We start from the raw sequence: 14,775 nt of genomic DNA on the forward strand, positions 1-14,775 counted from the left end.
CTGTGTCTGTGCTCTTGCAGTGTGAATTGTTATGGTATTAATTGCAAGCTGTGTTACTGTTACATATCGTTCAAATCTTTAAGGCATTCCCTAACCCTAAACTTGACATCTACTCCACATTCCCCAGAACCAGGAAACAATATAGACAATACTAGAAAATGTTCAATTTCCTGAAAAAAATAAAACTGTGTGCTTGCTTATGCTTAAAATTGCAGGTGCAAACACACTTAAGAGGTTAAGAAAATGTCCTAAAATGTCTTTGCATATATTAAATATTGTATGGGGGATTGCAGTTTTAGTTGAAGCATTCAAAGGAGTTTAAGCACCGAAATAGTTTGAAGTGCAAGCATCAAAGGAAGCCTAGGTGCCAGTTGAAGTGTTAGAGCTGAAAGCAGTTGAAATCAGTTGAAGTGACTATAGGAAGTTGAGTTGTCAGTTTGTATGTAAGTGCTGAATGTAGTTGAATTAACACTTGAAGAGTAAGAGCTAAACTGAAGTCAACTGAAGTGTAAGCCATGAAAGCAGTTGAACTGTCGTTTGAAGAATAAGAGACTGAAGTTGAAAATCAGCTGACTTGTAAATGATATGAATTGAAATTTCAGTTGAAGTGCTAGAGAAAGTTTGTGTGTGCACTGAAAGCAGCTGAGGTGTCAGCTGAAGTGTTGAAGCTGAAAGCCGCTGAAATGAGTTGAAGTGTAATTGCTGAAAGCATGTAAATTCAGCTTAAACTGTGTCAGAAGTTGAGTTGTCATGTTTAATGTAAGTGCTGGATGTAGTTGAATAAACAGTTGAAGAGAAAGAGCTGTAAACCGCCAAAGTGTCACTTGAAGTAAAAGAGATGAAAGCAGCTGAGATATCATTTAATGTCTAAACCATGAAAGCAGTTGAACTGTCACTTATATGAGATTAAAGTTGAAAAATCTGATTTATTGAAAGCAATGAAAACAACTGAAATTTTAGATGAAGTGCTGAGAAAATAGGAAGTGTGTCGATATGTAAGAAATTGAAGTTGAGGGAGTTGAGCTGTCAGCAGAAGAAAAAACAAGGTTAGTTTATGTGTAAACACTGAAAGGATCTGTCAAAGAGTAAAAGATGTAATCAGTTTTTATTTCAGTTTAAGTGTAGTGATGACCAACTGGGGTGCTGCTCAGCAGCAGCACTGTGCACAATCTTTCTCTTACTGCCTTATGAGTCACAATTAAGACTTGTTTGAAGAGTTGCAGTGGTTCCCACATTGTGCATGAAAATTACTTGGGAGAGTATTGTTGCAAACCTCTTAAATTCTAGTCAAAGTATATTTGTATCACCTCACATTATTATTGATTATTCATCTGAAATCTACCGGTGCTTGTAATTGATGTCAGACTGACTCTGTGGAGTCTGAGGGCAGAAATAATGTGGATCTGAAAACCTTAGTCTCATTTGATTCCACATATGAAACAGAAAAATATATGATAGATTGTATAACTGTGTGCTCTGTGGGGAGATCAGTGGAAGTTTCTGAACTAGTCACATTGATTCATGATTGTATGGCACAGTCCAATTATAAAAGTAAATTATTCACAGTGCAGACTGAGGGTGGCGAAACATAGAATCAGAGTCTACAGGTAGATGCTGTGGAGAAGGTTCGGTTGATGAAATACTGTGATACTTAGCAGCAGGGTCATTCTGTGTCAAATCAGATAGAGGTTCTTGTTTACATTTTATTTTGAGACCAAAAAATCAGTTCTGTAAAATATTTTTAGGGTTCAATATCTTAAGACATATAACTCATAGAGCCATTATATTTGGTATGGGCACAGACAAAACGGTGTACAACAGATCTAAACAGATTTTATTACTGGCCCTTGAAAATGGAAAAAAGTGCAAAATGGTGGTTTTGGGGCCCCAGGCAGTCCCCCAAAGTATATACATATGGACGTTTCCACACTTCTGGCTAAAGGTACAGTATTTGATTGATGTTATAGCAAATTTCATGGGCTCCTACATAAACAGAATCTGATATATGGCAAGTATAACAATTTCCTTCCATGTTGTCTTCATGTTTGTCTCAGATTTGTTTGCCTCATGCACAACATGATACACAGTCCTACCAATGGTCACACTATTCCACTGATCTACAGGTGGTGGTAACACGCCAAAGATACGCAGCAATCCTCTGGCAAAGGCAAGGAAGAAGAAGTTTGCAAGCTAGTAAACATGGATGTAAACAATGGAGGTTTCAAACTTTTAAGAGAAAAAACGACTTTGCAAATGTTTTATGAGGAAGGAAATGGATTCACCACATTTGTTAGACCTCAAGGATGTTCACAATGAGTTTTGGTGAGTAACAGTGAATGTAAATATAACTTTGCTTGTTTACAAAAAAACTCTACAAGGAGCCTTTAATGCAGGAGGTTGTGGTGGTGGATGAGCAGGTAACACGTCTAAATTTTATGCAGGAGACAGGAGTTTGTGTCCCGTCACAGACCTGCAATTAACATTTGTTTTTTTATTAACTGTAAACATGATCTTCCCCTAACCTAAACCAAGTGTTTTAATTGCCTAACCCTAACCATGCATCAAGCATAGTTTATCTGCCGTAAACATGATCTTTCCCTAACCTTAACCACACGTAGTTGCCATGTGCAGATATTGTTGAAAGCAAATATTTTTTGACAATGGACATAAAGACTTAACGTAATCTGAGGTTTTGCATTTATCTCCTTACACTTTGATGTACACAGGCTTGCATTTTGACTTTTTTTTTTTTATCAAAGAACCAGGTATTTTCTAACACAGCTGCTCATCTTTTGTACTGATGATTCAACCTGGAGAGTTTAATGCCTGCCCATGCCTTAGAGATGCTTAGATGATTGTTTAAAGCATTAGAGGATTAGGCTTACACTGCAGACTCATCTAGAGACTGATCTGAGTGCTACCACACAAAGTTTGCCTTTTCATTTAACACAGATATATACATTATTTACATTCACATGTACAGTCATGTGAATAAGTAAGAACACCCCAGGAACTTTTTGTGACTTTTTCAACAACTTTAGATATGGAGATATTTCAGCTTGATTTTAACAATGTGGATAGATAAAGGTAATATAACATAACAAGTAACACTTAAAATTGACCTTTTGTCATCCCTTTTACAATTTGAATAAACAGAAATGCTCATTCCCCACGTAGAAAAAGTAAGTACACCCCTACATAAAGTATATTATTCCTTCAGATGGGTGAAATTAAAATCAGGTGCACCAGATCAGGTGAAAATGATTAGATCACTGTTATAGAGTAAATTGGAGGATTCTGTCTTATTTAAACCTCAGACATCTAGTCTGGTTAGCCCTTTGTTTTTGAAGCAAGTGCTGCCATAATGCTGAAATCCAAGGAGCTCTTTGAGGACCTAGGAAAAAAGGTTGTAGATATATATAAGTCTGGCAAGGTCTTTAAGAAAATACCTAAATTATTGGAAATAAATCATTCCACTGTTCGGAAGATCATATACAAATGGAGAAGATTTCACACTACTGCCAGCTTTGCCAGGCCAGGCCACCACAGCAAAAATACCCCAAGAGCCGACAGTAAGATGATAAAGGAAGTCTCTAAGAACCCTAAAGTGACATCGCGGGAACTGCAGGTAGCCCTTGCGACTATTGATGTTAAAGTGCATGAGTCTGCTATTAGAAAGAAACTGCAAACATTTGACCTGTATGGTAGGTGTGCTAGGAGAAAATCTTTGCTTTCTGCAAAGAACAACAAAGAAAGAAGTTTGCCATGGATTATCTAGCCAAGGACAGTGATTTCTGGAACAATGTTTAGATGTACAGATTAGTCAAAGAAAGAGTTGTTTGGCCACAACACCATGAGACATGATTATCAAATCAACAATGAATTCTCTGTCATACCAGAGAGTGCTTGAGGAGAATGTGAGTCCATCTCTTAAGAAGTTAAAACTGAAGAAGTGGACCTTCCAACAGGATAATGATCCGAAGCACACCAGTAAATCCACAAAATAATGTCTGAAAAAGAAGAAATGGAGGGTTATGGAATGACCTAGTAAAAGCCCAGATCTGAATCCTATTGGAATGCTGTGAGGAGATTTAAAACGGGCTGTACATGCAGGAAACCCCTCTAACATAGCACAGTTGAAAAGGTTCTGCATGGAAGAGTGGGCAAATATTTCTCCCAGTCGCTGTCAGAGGCTGGTAGACAATTATGGGGAACGTTAACATGAGGTTGTTTCTGCCAAAGGGGGCAATACGAGTTACTGAAGCCAAGGGTGTACTTACTTTTTTCCAAGATGAAAATAATATCTCTGTTAAGTTTTTGTTGAATAAATGATTGCATAATTGAATTCTCATTGATTTTTGTTCAATTCCATCCCTATCTATAGATAACGTTTCAGTGAAGATCAAATATTAAATGGTCCACATACGTCAAAAATGAAAAATGTTTCATGGGTTTTCTCACATGACTGTATGGAATTCAAACTTTGTATCTCTGCAGGGGTGTGCAGTCTTTTCATGCCAGCAGGGTGTCACACTTGGACTCATTTATCAGCTTGGTGCAGCTTCTTCAGCTGTACTAGAATCTGAAGAGTTTTTGTAGAAGTCAGAGTTCATTGATGGGAATTGTGAAGAAAGTTTAGATGCTGTAGATTAAGTTGAAGTATAATTCAGCCATGATTAGGAGGCTAGTACTCATGGTCTAACAGGTTTGGGTCACAGTCAGGAAAGGAGGCTGGTACAGACTGATTATATATCTCAGATTATGTCGATTCTTTTAAGCTTACCCATCCTACTGTATTAGAAATGTCTGAATGAGGGTCCTCAGGTGCCTTTTGTTCAGTGAGGTAAAGGCTGACATTTGGCTACAATCTGCTAGGAACCTAATCACTCCTTCTTGATATCCAACCTTAGTCAAGGGAATAAAGTGTTGCAGCCTTATCCGTCACATGTTAATGGACAAAGTATAGCCTGGATACATTGCCACGAGTCACTGATCCTCATGTCCCCTCATGACCATATCTTGAGTTCATCACTGCATGTTTCTATGCTTTGATTGATCAGGACTGATCATTAAGGAAAATGCCTTTGTCGGAATGGTTAAACAGGATCCGTCATTTCCACACTTTCCATTCATTGTATATGTAGAAAGCCCTGCAATGTATTCTGGTAGCATAGCGTTGCATTTCGAGAGATGGGCTGTCACGTTGGCCACTCCTCATTTGCATAAAGTTGAATCTAGGCTATTTTATACAAACCGGGGGTGTCAAGCGCAACTCGCCGCCTCTGGAAAACTCCCTAAAATTTTTAAACTAACCACTGAGGAGCTGAAATGAAGACAGATTCAGCAACTGCATGGCTTATTCCTCCCTAAAATGTTTTCAGAAAAATATTTCAGGGAACAATTTTCGTAATATAAAAGAAAGTTTCCAAACAAGCTGCCATGTTAGTCCAGTTTGAAACCTGGGATGAGACAGCCCACGAGTGAAAGCGTGTGTCCAATCGGGTTCAGCCAGAATTGTTTTCCTGTTGTGTTTCAGGTAAGGAGGTCTTTTCAGACAGTAAGCGGCACTCTGCCTCTTCTCTGCGAGTAAACGCCAGGCACTCTATGCGTGGTAACCAGGGAAAAAGCTTCCGTGCACTACTGTATCCCTGCCGGTGTAACTGTTTTTTTCTTTATAGCTTAGCTTAAGTTATTATAAACTATACATTACCTGATACATCTAATCTTGCACCAATGCTCTGCCATGCGAAAGGTCTCCTGTTTATGAGGCCTATATATTCACAAACGGCAAGGATCAGTTCCTTGCCCATCGATTTGCACAGCGCATTGTGCGTTGCGTCGAAAAAAGTCCAAGACAATTCAACTCTGGCAGCGGACGAGCATGACCGTGATCGCGCCCGCTTGTTGCTCCGCCTATCAGATTGCCCATGCCTCCCTACCTGCCCACTCATCTCTCATTAAAAATGAATTACTAGGTGTGGCAATCACTATCCGTCTGAGAAGACCTTAAATCAGCCCTGATTGTTGTAAAGGCACCATTCAAAGTGCACTGGAAAGCTGAGAATCTGGCGATTCAGACACCAATTTAAACCCTGTGTCCATAATAAATGGTTATAAAGTTATTCAATGTTTTGTAGAACATGTCTAGCATAGCATTGATGCTAAGCTCGGTTTTAGAGGGAAGGACCAAGATTCCCCTGTCAGCCCATTGCCTCCAGAGAAATGGTGATTTTCCTATGCAAAGTTTAGGGTTGAGCCATATGGAGGCTGCAATGTGTAGGTGAAGGTTGAAATTGAACATGAAAGCCACTCTCTTCCATACCCATTGTTTGCATGAAAGGATAGGATGGGGTCGAGCTCAGGGGTGATGTGATGCATAGGGGGCGTCGGCTGTGGAGAGGACTTTCAAGATTAAACCATGGGGGGGCTCTCTCAGGAGGTAGTGCCCAGTGCACCATATGTCTAAGGCTGAATGCATAGTGATAGAACAACAAGTTTCGGACCCCCAGTCCACATTGATCTACAGGCCTCTGCAACTTTCTCAAGTTTAATCTAGGGCTTTTATCATTCCATAGAAATTTGTTGCATAGAACTGCTTGACATATTTAAGAGGAATTTTCATTGGGAGTGCCTGTAATAGGTAATTAAATTTGGGGGCACAATTAATTTTTATTACAATGACCTTGCCCCAGAGGGAGAGGAATAGGGGGCATCACCGTTCTACATCAGCCTTAAATTTATCTAGGAGGGGTTCGAAATTAACACGGATCAGGTCAGACAGCAATAGGGGAAATGTGATGCCTATTTGGTATTTGGTATTAGGTATTTGATACCTGACCGCCAAGTGAAATCACCAGGTTGGAATAAGGTCTTGGGACAATAGGGTGTCAAAGGAAGTGCCTCTGATTTGGCCCAGTTTATATCCAGATAATTTAGAAAATGGTTTTAAAAAGGGAGGGAAGGGAACGTTCTGGTTCTGTTATAAAAACTAAAGCATTGTCTGCATAAAGCATTAGCTTGTGACTAGCACTGCCTGTTTATATACCTGGAAAGTCAGGGTCTCTCCGAATAGCCACTGCCAGAGACTCCAGCACCAGCGCAAGAGCAGAGGACTCATAGAGCTGCCTTATCCGATTCATTCCAGGTTATTCAAAATCTATTTAGGTGGGTGTTATTCTATATTTTCCTTATTGTTAACAAAATCCATGTAAAGACCAAACCAAAAAATGTATTTGTGTGTCTGACTTCTCTACCCTGTCTGTGGCTCTCAGCCCCAGGCCCATCAGTTCGTACAGAGGACGCAAGTCTTTATAAAGGTCACAAATATATAGTTTCTTTTTTTTTTTAAAGGCTCAATAATTTTTTGGGCACTGTAGTTTTTTGGAAGGGTTACTCGAACAGGAGAAATTTGTGTATTTGTTGAGGACTATTTTAAGAAAAATGTACAATATCACCAGCCTTTTCCTTTAAGTTATTGGTAACTCATTATGGCTATCGCTGTGTGGCTGCAGAGTATTGAGTTTCACTTCTACACCATTGCCGCTCTGTAATGTTTAACCTGACTGACAGAAAGATGGACCTGAATAGTTTATTTTTCTCTTTTTATGCCGTTCACAGCCTCAAGACAGAAAGTCAAGGAGGAAATTATTCAAGACCGTGCCACTTTAACTCTTCATCAACTCCATTATTTATTTCATTTAGACCAGTTTAATGACAGAGGGCTTGCTAATGTTCAATATATACACATTCACACAGAGGCACAGACATAGAGAGTGAGAATTTTTTTTACCACAGCTTGGTTGTGCAAGTCTTTCTGATATTCAGCAGATCAGATGACAGACAAACTGCTGCCACTGCTTTCTGTTTTGCCAAGATAAACTTTTATTGCAGTTTGTTTAATGGAGGCATTCTGCATTGTGCTGCGCCATTTAAAGGAGACTGGTGGCTTATTCAATTAAAGTGAGTTTGCATAAAGTGACTTTGACAGTCCAAACACCCAGATTCGGTTTTAAAAGATGTTCTCTTGCTCAAATGAGAAAAATCATATAATCTAAATGCAGATGGAATTTTGTAATTTGGTCTAGTGTCCTCTCTTGAACTGAGGTTATCCTACAGAGGACAGCAGAGGATTAGTTGCCATATTAAAACCGGACACGTATCTCAGTTGAGTGGCAGACAAACAGGCACTCTTAAAATTAGAAACCTTCCCAAGTCGTGCCTGGTGACGGCACCAAACACACCTCTGTAATTATAAAAAATATGTCTCTGGTGCCTTTGGCTCCAGCTGTCAAAACTCTGCCATCTACTGCCTGACTGACAGCAAGTTCATGTCCATGTCCATTTTTCTTTTCTACTCCTGCTCTCATGCCTCTCAGAGCTCTCCACCACAGTCCACTATTTGCTCAGTTTCTCTTTCAACACACTGAATCTAACAGGGTGTTCATCTTGAATAGAATACTTTTTTTAAACTTTGCATTCAGTGCTTTATCGAATCACAGTTAAATTATTCAGCTTTGTGCATATAAAACTGTAGCCGAATGAATCTATGGCTTCTGCACTCTGTTTAAACATGTGCAATGATTATTTAGACTTCAAGGTAAGTATTCTCCAAGTTAGGTCATTTGACACAAGCAGATTTTGTTTGTTGCGGCAATGTTGATATTATTGTTGTCTGGTGGAGAAGGAATGCAATTTAATGTGTGATGCCCACTATAGGTCATTAGTCTGTTCCTGGTCACAAACAGGGTTTGTCTGTTGAGGGAAACCTCATATCTTGCTCAAATCAACAACTTGAAAAGACACAAGGGACATAAGCGAACCAGCTTGCAGGCACGTCCTCAAAGGCCCCAGAGCTCAGTGAATACAATGCACTATTAAGTTGTCATTTTTAAAACCACGATGGGTATTCGATAATTGGAGCCATCTTACGGTCATAATGTTCCTGTGATTACGTAGTTAGTCAGAGCAGAATCAGCTTTTGTAACTGTCAGAGTTTCTATTTGCAGCTCTGACAACAAGGTCAGACTCAAGTGAGGATAAGTGTGTTACAGTGGTTTTATTGTATCTGTGCATGAAGGTGAAAATGTGTTGTATGTGAGCATGCATGTGTGTGGCAATGCCTGTATACAGTGCTAGGGAGACAACTTTTATTTAGTTAGCTTCTTTAGTAACTTAACTCGAGAAGATGTTGAATGACAAACAAACCCTAACAAAATAGATTTTAACTCCAAAAGAGATATTAAAGCTGCAGTTACAGTATATTTTTACATTAACAATGGGTCAAATTACTCAGAGAAATTATCACCAACACTGCAGTTCCTCTCAGATCTATGGAGTATTTTAGCATATTTCAGCTCATTGTTTTGGAGTTCTGGCCAGCAACTGTAATCTGTGGTTCACTCTCACAGCGTTGTTTTCAGTGAATACAGCTCTGATGAACCCACAAACGATAGACAGACTAAGTTAATGACTAGCTGGTTAACACAGTGGAGCATGTAGCAGCTAAAGAGCCAGATGTTTCCCTCAGAGACTGGTGGAACCAATCAAACCAGAACAAATAATAAAGTGAATATCGGACACGTATGGCAGGTGTACAGAAACATGACTCTAAATGAATGCTAATGTTGCTCTATGCTCTGTCAGTGCTGTGTTTACAGCTTGCTCCGCTGACCCCCTAGTGCACAAAAAAATTAATTATTGCAGCTAAACTACTCATCTTTGTAGAAATTGTCTTGTAATACAAATTGACTTAACTGTGAAAGAAGCACTGTCAAGGAAAAAAAGTACAAACACATCTATAGTAACTTCCCCAACTACTGCTGCAGCATAATCCACTTCTCTACCATTAAACCAAAAAGTTGAATATGGAGCAGTGTCTCTTATTTTCCTGCTACAAGGGACTCAAAGGAACAAAACTTAATTGAAAATAAAAGCAGTGAAAATAAAAAAAGGGGTACAGACATGTAGGGCCCGCCCCGGCCTGTCTGACAACAGCTTAACAATACCTCTGACACAATACATACAGACAGGTGACAAATTAAAGGAAGGACATGCGTAAAGCAATTGCCAACTTTTCCATACAGCGCTTGAGGGCTCACTGAATGGTTTGATAACTATGATAATGAATGAATCAAACGCCTGGCCTTCACAGACACCAGATCTCAACCCAAATGAACACCTTTGACAAATTTTAGACTTTGTACTGTGTATGATTGTGTATGTGACAATAAACTTGATTTGAATTGACCAAATGAGAATGGAAGGATGGTGCGGCATCTCTTCTTGGAGAATCTATACCAAGGCACATTAGCAATACCTTACTAAAATGGTTTGTGTTGGTTTTTCCTTTAAATTGTCTCCCATCTATGTCCACCTTCCCTGGCGTCTTTGCTGTTCAGCTCTGGGGTCCCTGAAGAATTCAGAATTCTCACAACGGCGTCCCCCCCCAAAAAATATATGATAGTCATAATATTTAGTAATGAGTATCTGAAACTGTATGCTGAAGTTCAATCCCAACCACAACTGACTCGACTGTCTCATCCACTGTGTGGGAGACAGTCCCGAATGCTTCCCATAGAAAAGCTTAGGGAAGCGGCTGTGTTCTGCTCTTAAATGGATGTGGGAAAGTTAACCAGATGTGTAAAACCAACCAGTTAGACCTTATCCCTGAAGTCATTTCTCTTGTAAAACCAAAACATGGTGTTAGAAAACAAATGTCATCTTTGTGCGGCCTGTCCAAATTTGCTTTCCAAGTACTGAATGGGCTCATTGTTGCCTCTTGTATGAAACAAAAGAAAAAGTGTGCTGTGAGAAGCTATATAAAGCATTATAAGTAACTGAAAGCATTAATCATGTCAATCTATCTCCAAACGGATGTGTTCATCATTAAATGACGTTAAAATGACCCACACACCACCTTTTCACACAACTGTGTGTGTGTGTGTTCGGGTGTGGCCCTGCCTCTCATCTGATTCTATCTCTCACCTCCTTCCTGTCATCTCCTTCCTTTATGGCTGTTCTTCAAGGCCTCTGCCCTTCTTTGGCCCTTCACACCCCCCCAGCAAGGACAACAGATGGGGGGGATAGTACAGCTGGAGTACAGTATGTAGCTGTTGGAACAATGTTATTTTTTGCACCATAAATGAAACAACAGGTGACACAGAAGGATGAGGCAGCTTGGTTGCAAACATACATGCTTACATCAAATGACTGCATTTACTTTTTTTTTTATTGCAAACTGAAAACTAGATCTCTGATAATGCTGGCAAACAAATCATTTCCACTCGTAGTTGAAGGTGACATGGCAGTGCAAAACTCTAAATCTGCTCTGTCTGCTTTCAGTCTCTTTAAGGAGTGGGAAGGTGCTAATCAAAAACTTTGAAACACTGAGATTTGTGTGTGCGCACTTTTGTGTGTATAGAAGGGTATAAAAATGATTTAAGGTCCTCCATATGAAGGTTACATTCAGTACGAGACATTAAGATGACAAACAGCCTCACACACACACACACACATATATACACACTCCCGCTAGTCTTCCCTCTGGGGCTTGACTGCAGAAATAGCCTTGTCACTGTGCTGAAGGTGTGTTCCACTCAGCATATTGAAGCTTATGAGGGATCAATTGCCTCTTAGCTGCTCTACCATTAACCTTTTACCAGCTCATCACCTCTTTTTTTCTCTCTACTCCATTCTGTTTCACTTGATAGCTGTTCCACAGACTTCTGAGTCGTTTCTCTCTCTCTCTCTCGTTTCCTTTTTCCGTCCTCCCCTCTCTCTCTCACACACACACACACAGACACACACAAGCATCATGTTTGGTCCTGCTGGAACCTACTTCCATCTATTAGCTCTCCTATATTTAGATTAAACAAAGACAAACTTCACAAAAAAGGGGAATTTGAGCAAATGTATGGAATGTCAGTAGAAGAGAGTGAATGAGGCAATGTGGATGCAGCATTGTTCTAGAGTACAAATTAAAGCAAAACAGCATTCATTTGACCCAAGTTTTTTTTTAACCTCTTGTACCCTGCCTGACCCACCGCTGGGTCTACTGAATGTTAAACAGTTGAACTTTGCTCACACTCCCCAAAGCTTTCCACTGTACCAAATATGTTGAAGGGGAAAAAGCAAAATGTTTTATTTCCATCAATTTATCCAGTAAAAACGCACTGTATTTTTAAAAGAAATGTATGGCTGGATCAGGGATTGAACCAACGACGTTCCTGTTCTCTATCCATTTTGGTAACCCCTTCCTAGGATATAAATCCAAAGCCATTTTTATAAAATTGCAAGTAATCAGCAATTAAAATGAACATAAAAATATCTGCCAACAATCAAAGAGCTGTTAATCAAACAATAAATGAATGAAGCCATTACATCCTTCCCCTACCCATAGCAGTTCAGTCAGCCAACTCATGTGGAATAGACTATTATGTGAATGTAGAATACAGCATTAAATTATGCATGTAGGCTCTAACCCCATCTCTCCCCACAAGAAAAGAACGATTTTGGCCACCTGGCTAGCGATAAACTTTCTTCACCAGTCATGATTTATTTTCCCTCTCCACTTTTTAATGCTGGGCAGGTAGCATTTTAATGCCTTATCATGTGGGTAGGGCCCACAGTTTTTATGAGGGTCAGTCAGAGCCATTGGGAGTCAACCAGATGGATCAGCAAAACAAAAAGTATTTGCTGAAAATAGGTGAATGATGCAGAAAACTGCAGTTTAAGAACAATTTCTCAGAGTAGATGGACTCAAAATTAATATCTAAAACATCACTTAATGAACCTTTAAGACATTTTAAAGGGTTATTAACACAATTCCTTCAGTATGACTGACAGTAATGAGTCAGTTTACGACTTGTCAATTCAATGCACATTTGTAAACCTGACAGTTAATTAGCAAACCAAACTTTTTTTCAAGTTGTCTTTTCCTGCTCAGAAGTATTTGAATTAGCAACAAGTAGCTCTCGCTGGTAAAACTGTAGCCGTAGTGCCTCTTTGGCACGGATTCTCGGACCATGTCGCTTGCTTGACAGGGAATTCATTTCGAGTGCAAGTCCGCAGAGAATATTCACACTTGTTGCACTGTAAAGAGCGCAGTGCACTACAAGTGCTGTCGACCAGCCTGAGGGATCTGACTCAGGCTTTTCAGAGGAGATGCAGGAAGGGCACTGCACCCAGGGGAACAAGGAAGAGTTTTAATTCCAGAAGAGAGCATTCGTTGATGACGAAGGAGCTGAGATGACCCTCCTGGCACTGGATCCACAAGTCCCTGCAGATTACTCCCCTCATTACAAAGACACAGCACATGCTCATTACAAAGAGGGAAAGTAAAGTTTGTGTCTTTCTGCTTTGAACTTCAAACCCTGTTTTCTCTCAGATAAACACACACTGAGCGCTACATTGATGATGAAAGTATCAGGTGAGCTGATTAGTGTGTGTGTGTGTGTGTGGGGGGTCTCCACAGCTGATATGCTCATATGTCATCTCTCCTCCAAATCCTCTCATTCCAGTGTGTGGTGATAGAGCAGGTTAAGAAGGGCCTGTGGGCTGCAGAGGTTCAGACTGTTATGGTACACCGACCACAGCTTTCACTGAATGCCAAAAACCCTTAGCTGACTCACACACCACACTAAAAACAACTTCCAAGAAATAAACAGAGAGAAGATGATAGCTGTGTGTGTGTGTGTGTGTTTGTGTGCTGGAGGATTATCTTGGGTGTTGCAGATAAAGGACTGGTGAATGTGATGTTAATCAGTGAAAGCAACTCTATGACAAGCACGAGTTGTTAGGATCGAGTTGTTAGGATCAAAAACTCTTGACTGTGAAGAAACCAGAAAAATCTCACGAAATGGAATTCACGAATTTCACCTGATGAAGCTCTGAGGTCCAAACACTTGGCTAAGGGAAAGATGCTGGGTTTGATGAAATATTGAAAGAGTAAACCCATCCATCCCAACCTATCCAGCATCAATTACTGTATTATTATTGTAGGAAAACAAATGAAATATGTTGAAAGTGAACATTTTGCTGATAAATTCAATATAAACATTTATTTTCTTGTTATGTTGATAAAACATGTAGTGCGGGCGCCATAAAGTTTCCTACGAAATGTACTTGCTGGTGCTCCATTAGCTCCAGAATTAGTCAATTCATAATTTGGAAGCACATTCTGCATAAAATGTGCAAAAAAGTGTTTGTCGGTACATTTGTGAATAGCTACTGTATTTATACTCAGCATCTCCTGTTTGGCTGGAAAGTCTAACGGAGCAGCAGCTGTGTTGAGTAAAGTAAAGTAATCGGGATGGATCAAACCCCCTGGCATCACTATGTGCCCAACCCAGCAGATACGGCTTTATACTGGAGACACAGAAACTCATAAATAAAAAGTAACTGGATTGAATATTTATTAAGTTCCAAACCTTTCTGAAGTTACAATGAATTAAGACTATAACGTGTTTATATACAGTAAGTGTTTACATACAGTGTTCACTCACTTTGCATTCTAAAAGTACTTTAGAAAAAGTCAATTTATTGGTAAGAACTATGGTTAAGTTATTTAAAAAAAATAAGTTTAACTATATTTTGTGTTTGTTGAAAACTTTCCACAACTTGAACCAGTAAGTAAGAGCATGGACAGCATCATATTATCTACTGCTACCAGTATTACAGTTGCTATATAAGATGACATCTTACTTTGCATTGACCTGTGCTGCTGCTTCAGCATGAGGGTGGCAAATGGGGTTGAGGAGGAACCATCGTCAGCTGCAC

Source organism: Siniperca chuatsi, linkage group LG20 (genome assembly GCF_020085105.1).
Source record: "Siniperca chuatsi isolate FFG_IHB_CAS linkage group LG20, ASM2008510v1, whole genome shotgun sequence".
NCBI lineage: Eukaryota > Metazoa > Chordata > Actinopteri > Centrarchiformes > Sinipercidae > Siniperca > Siniperca chuatsi.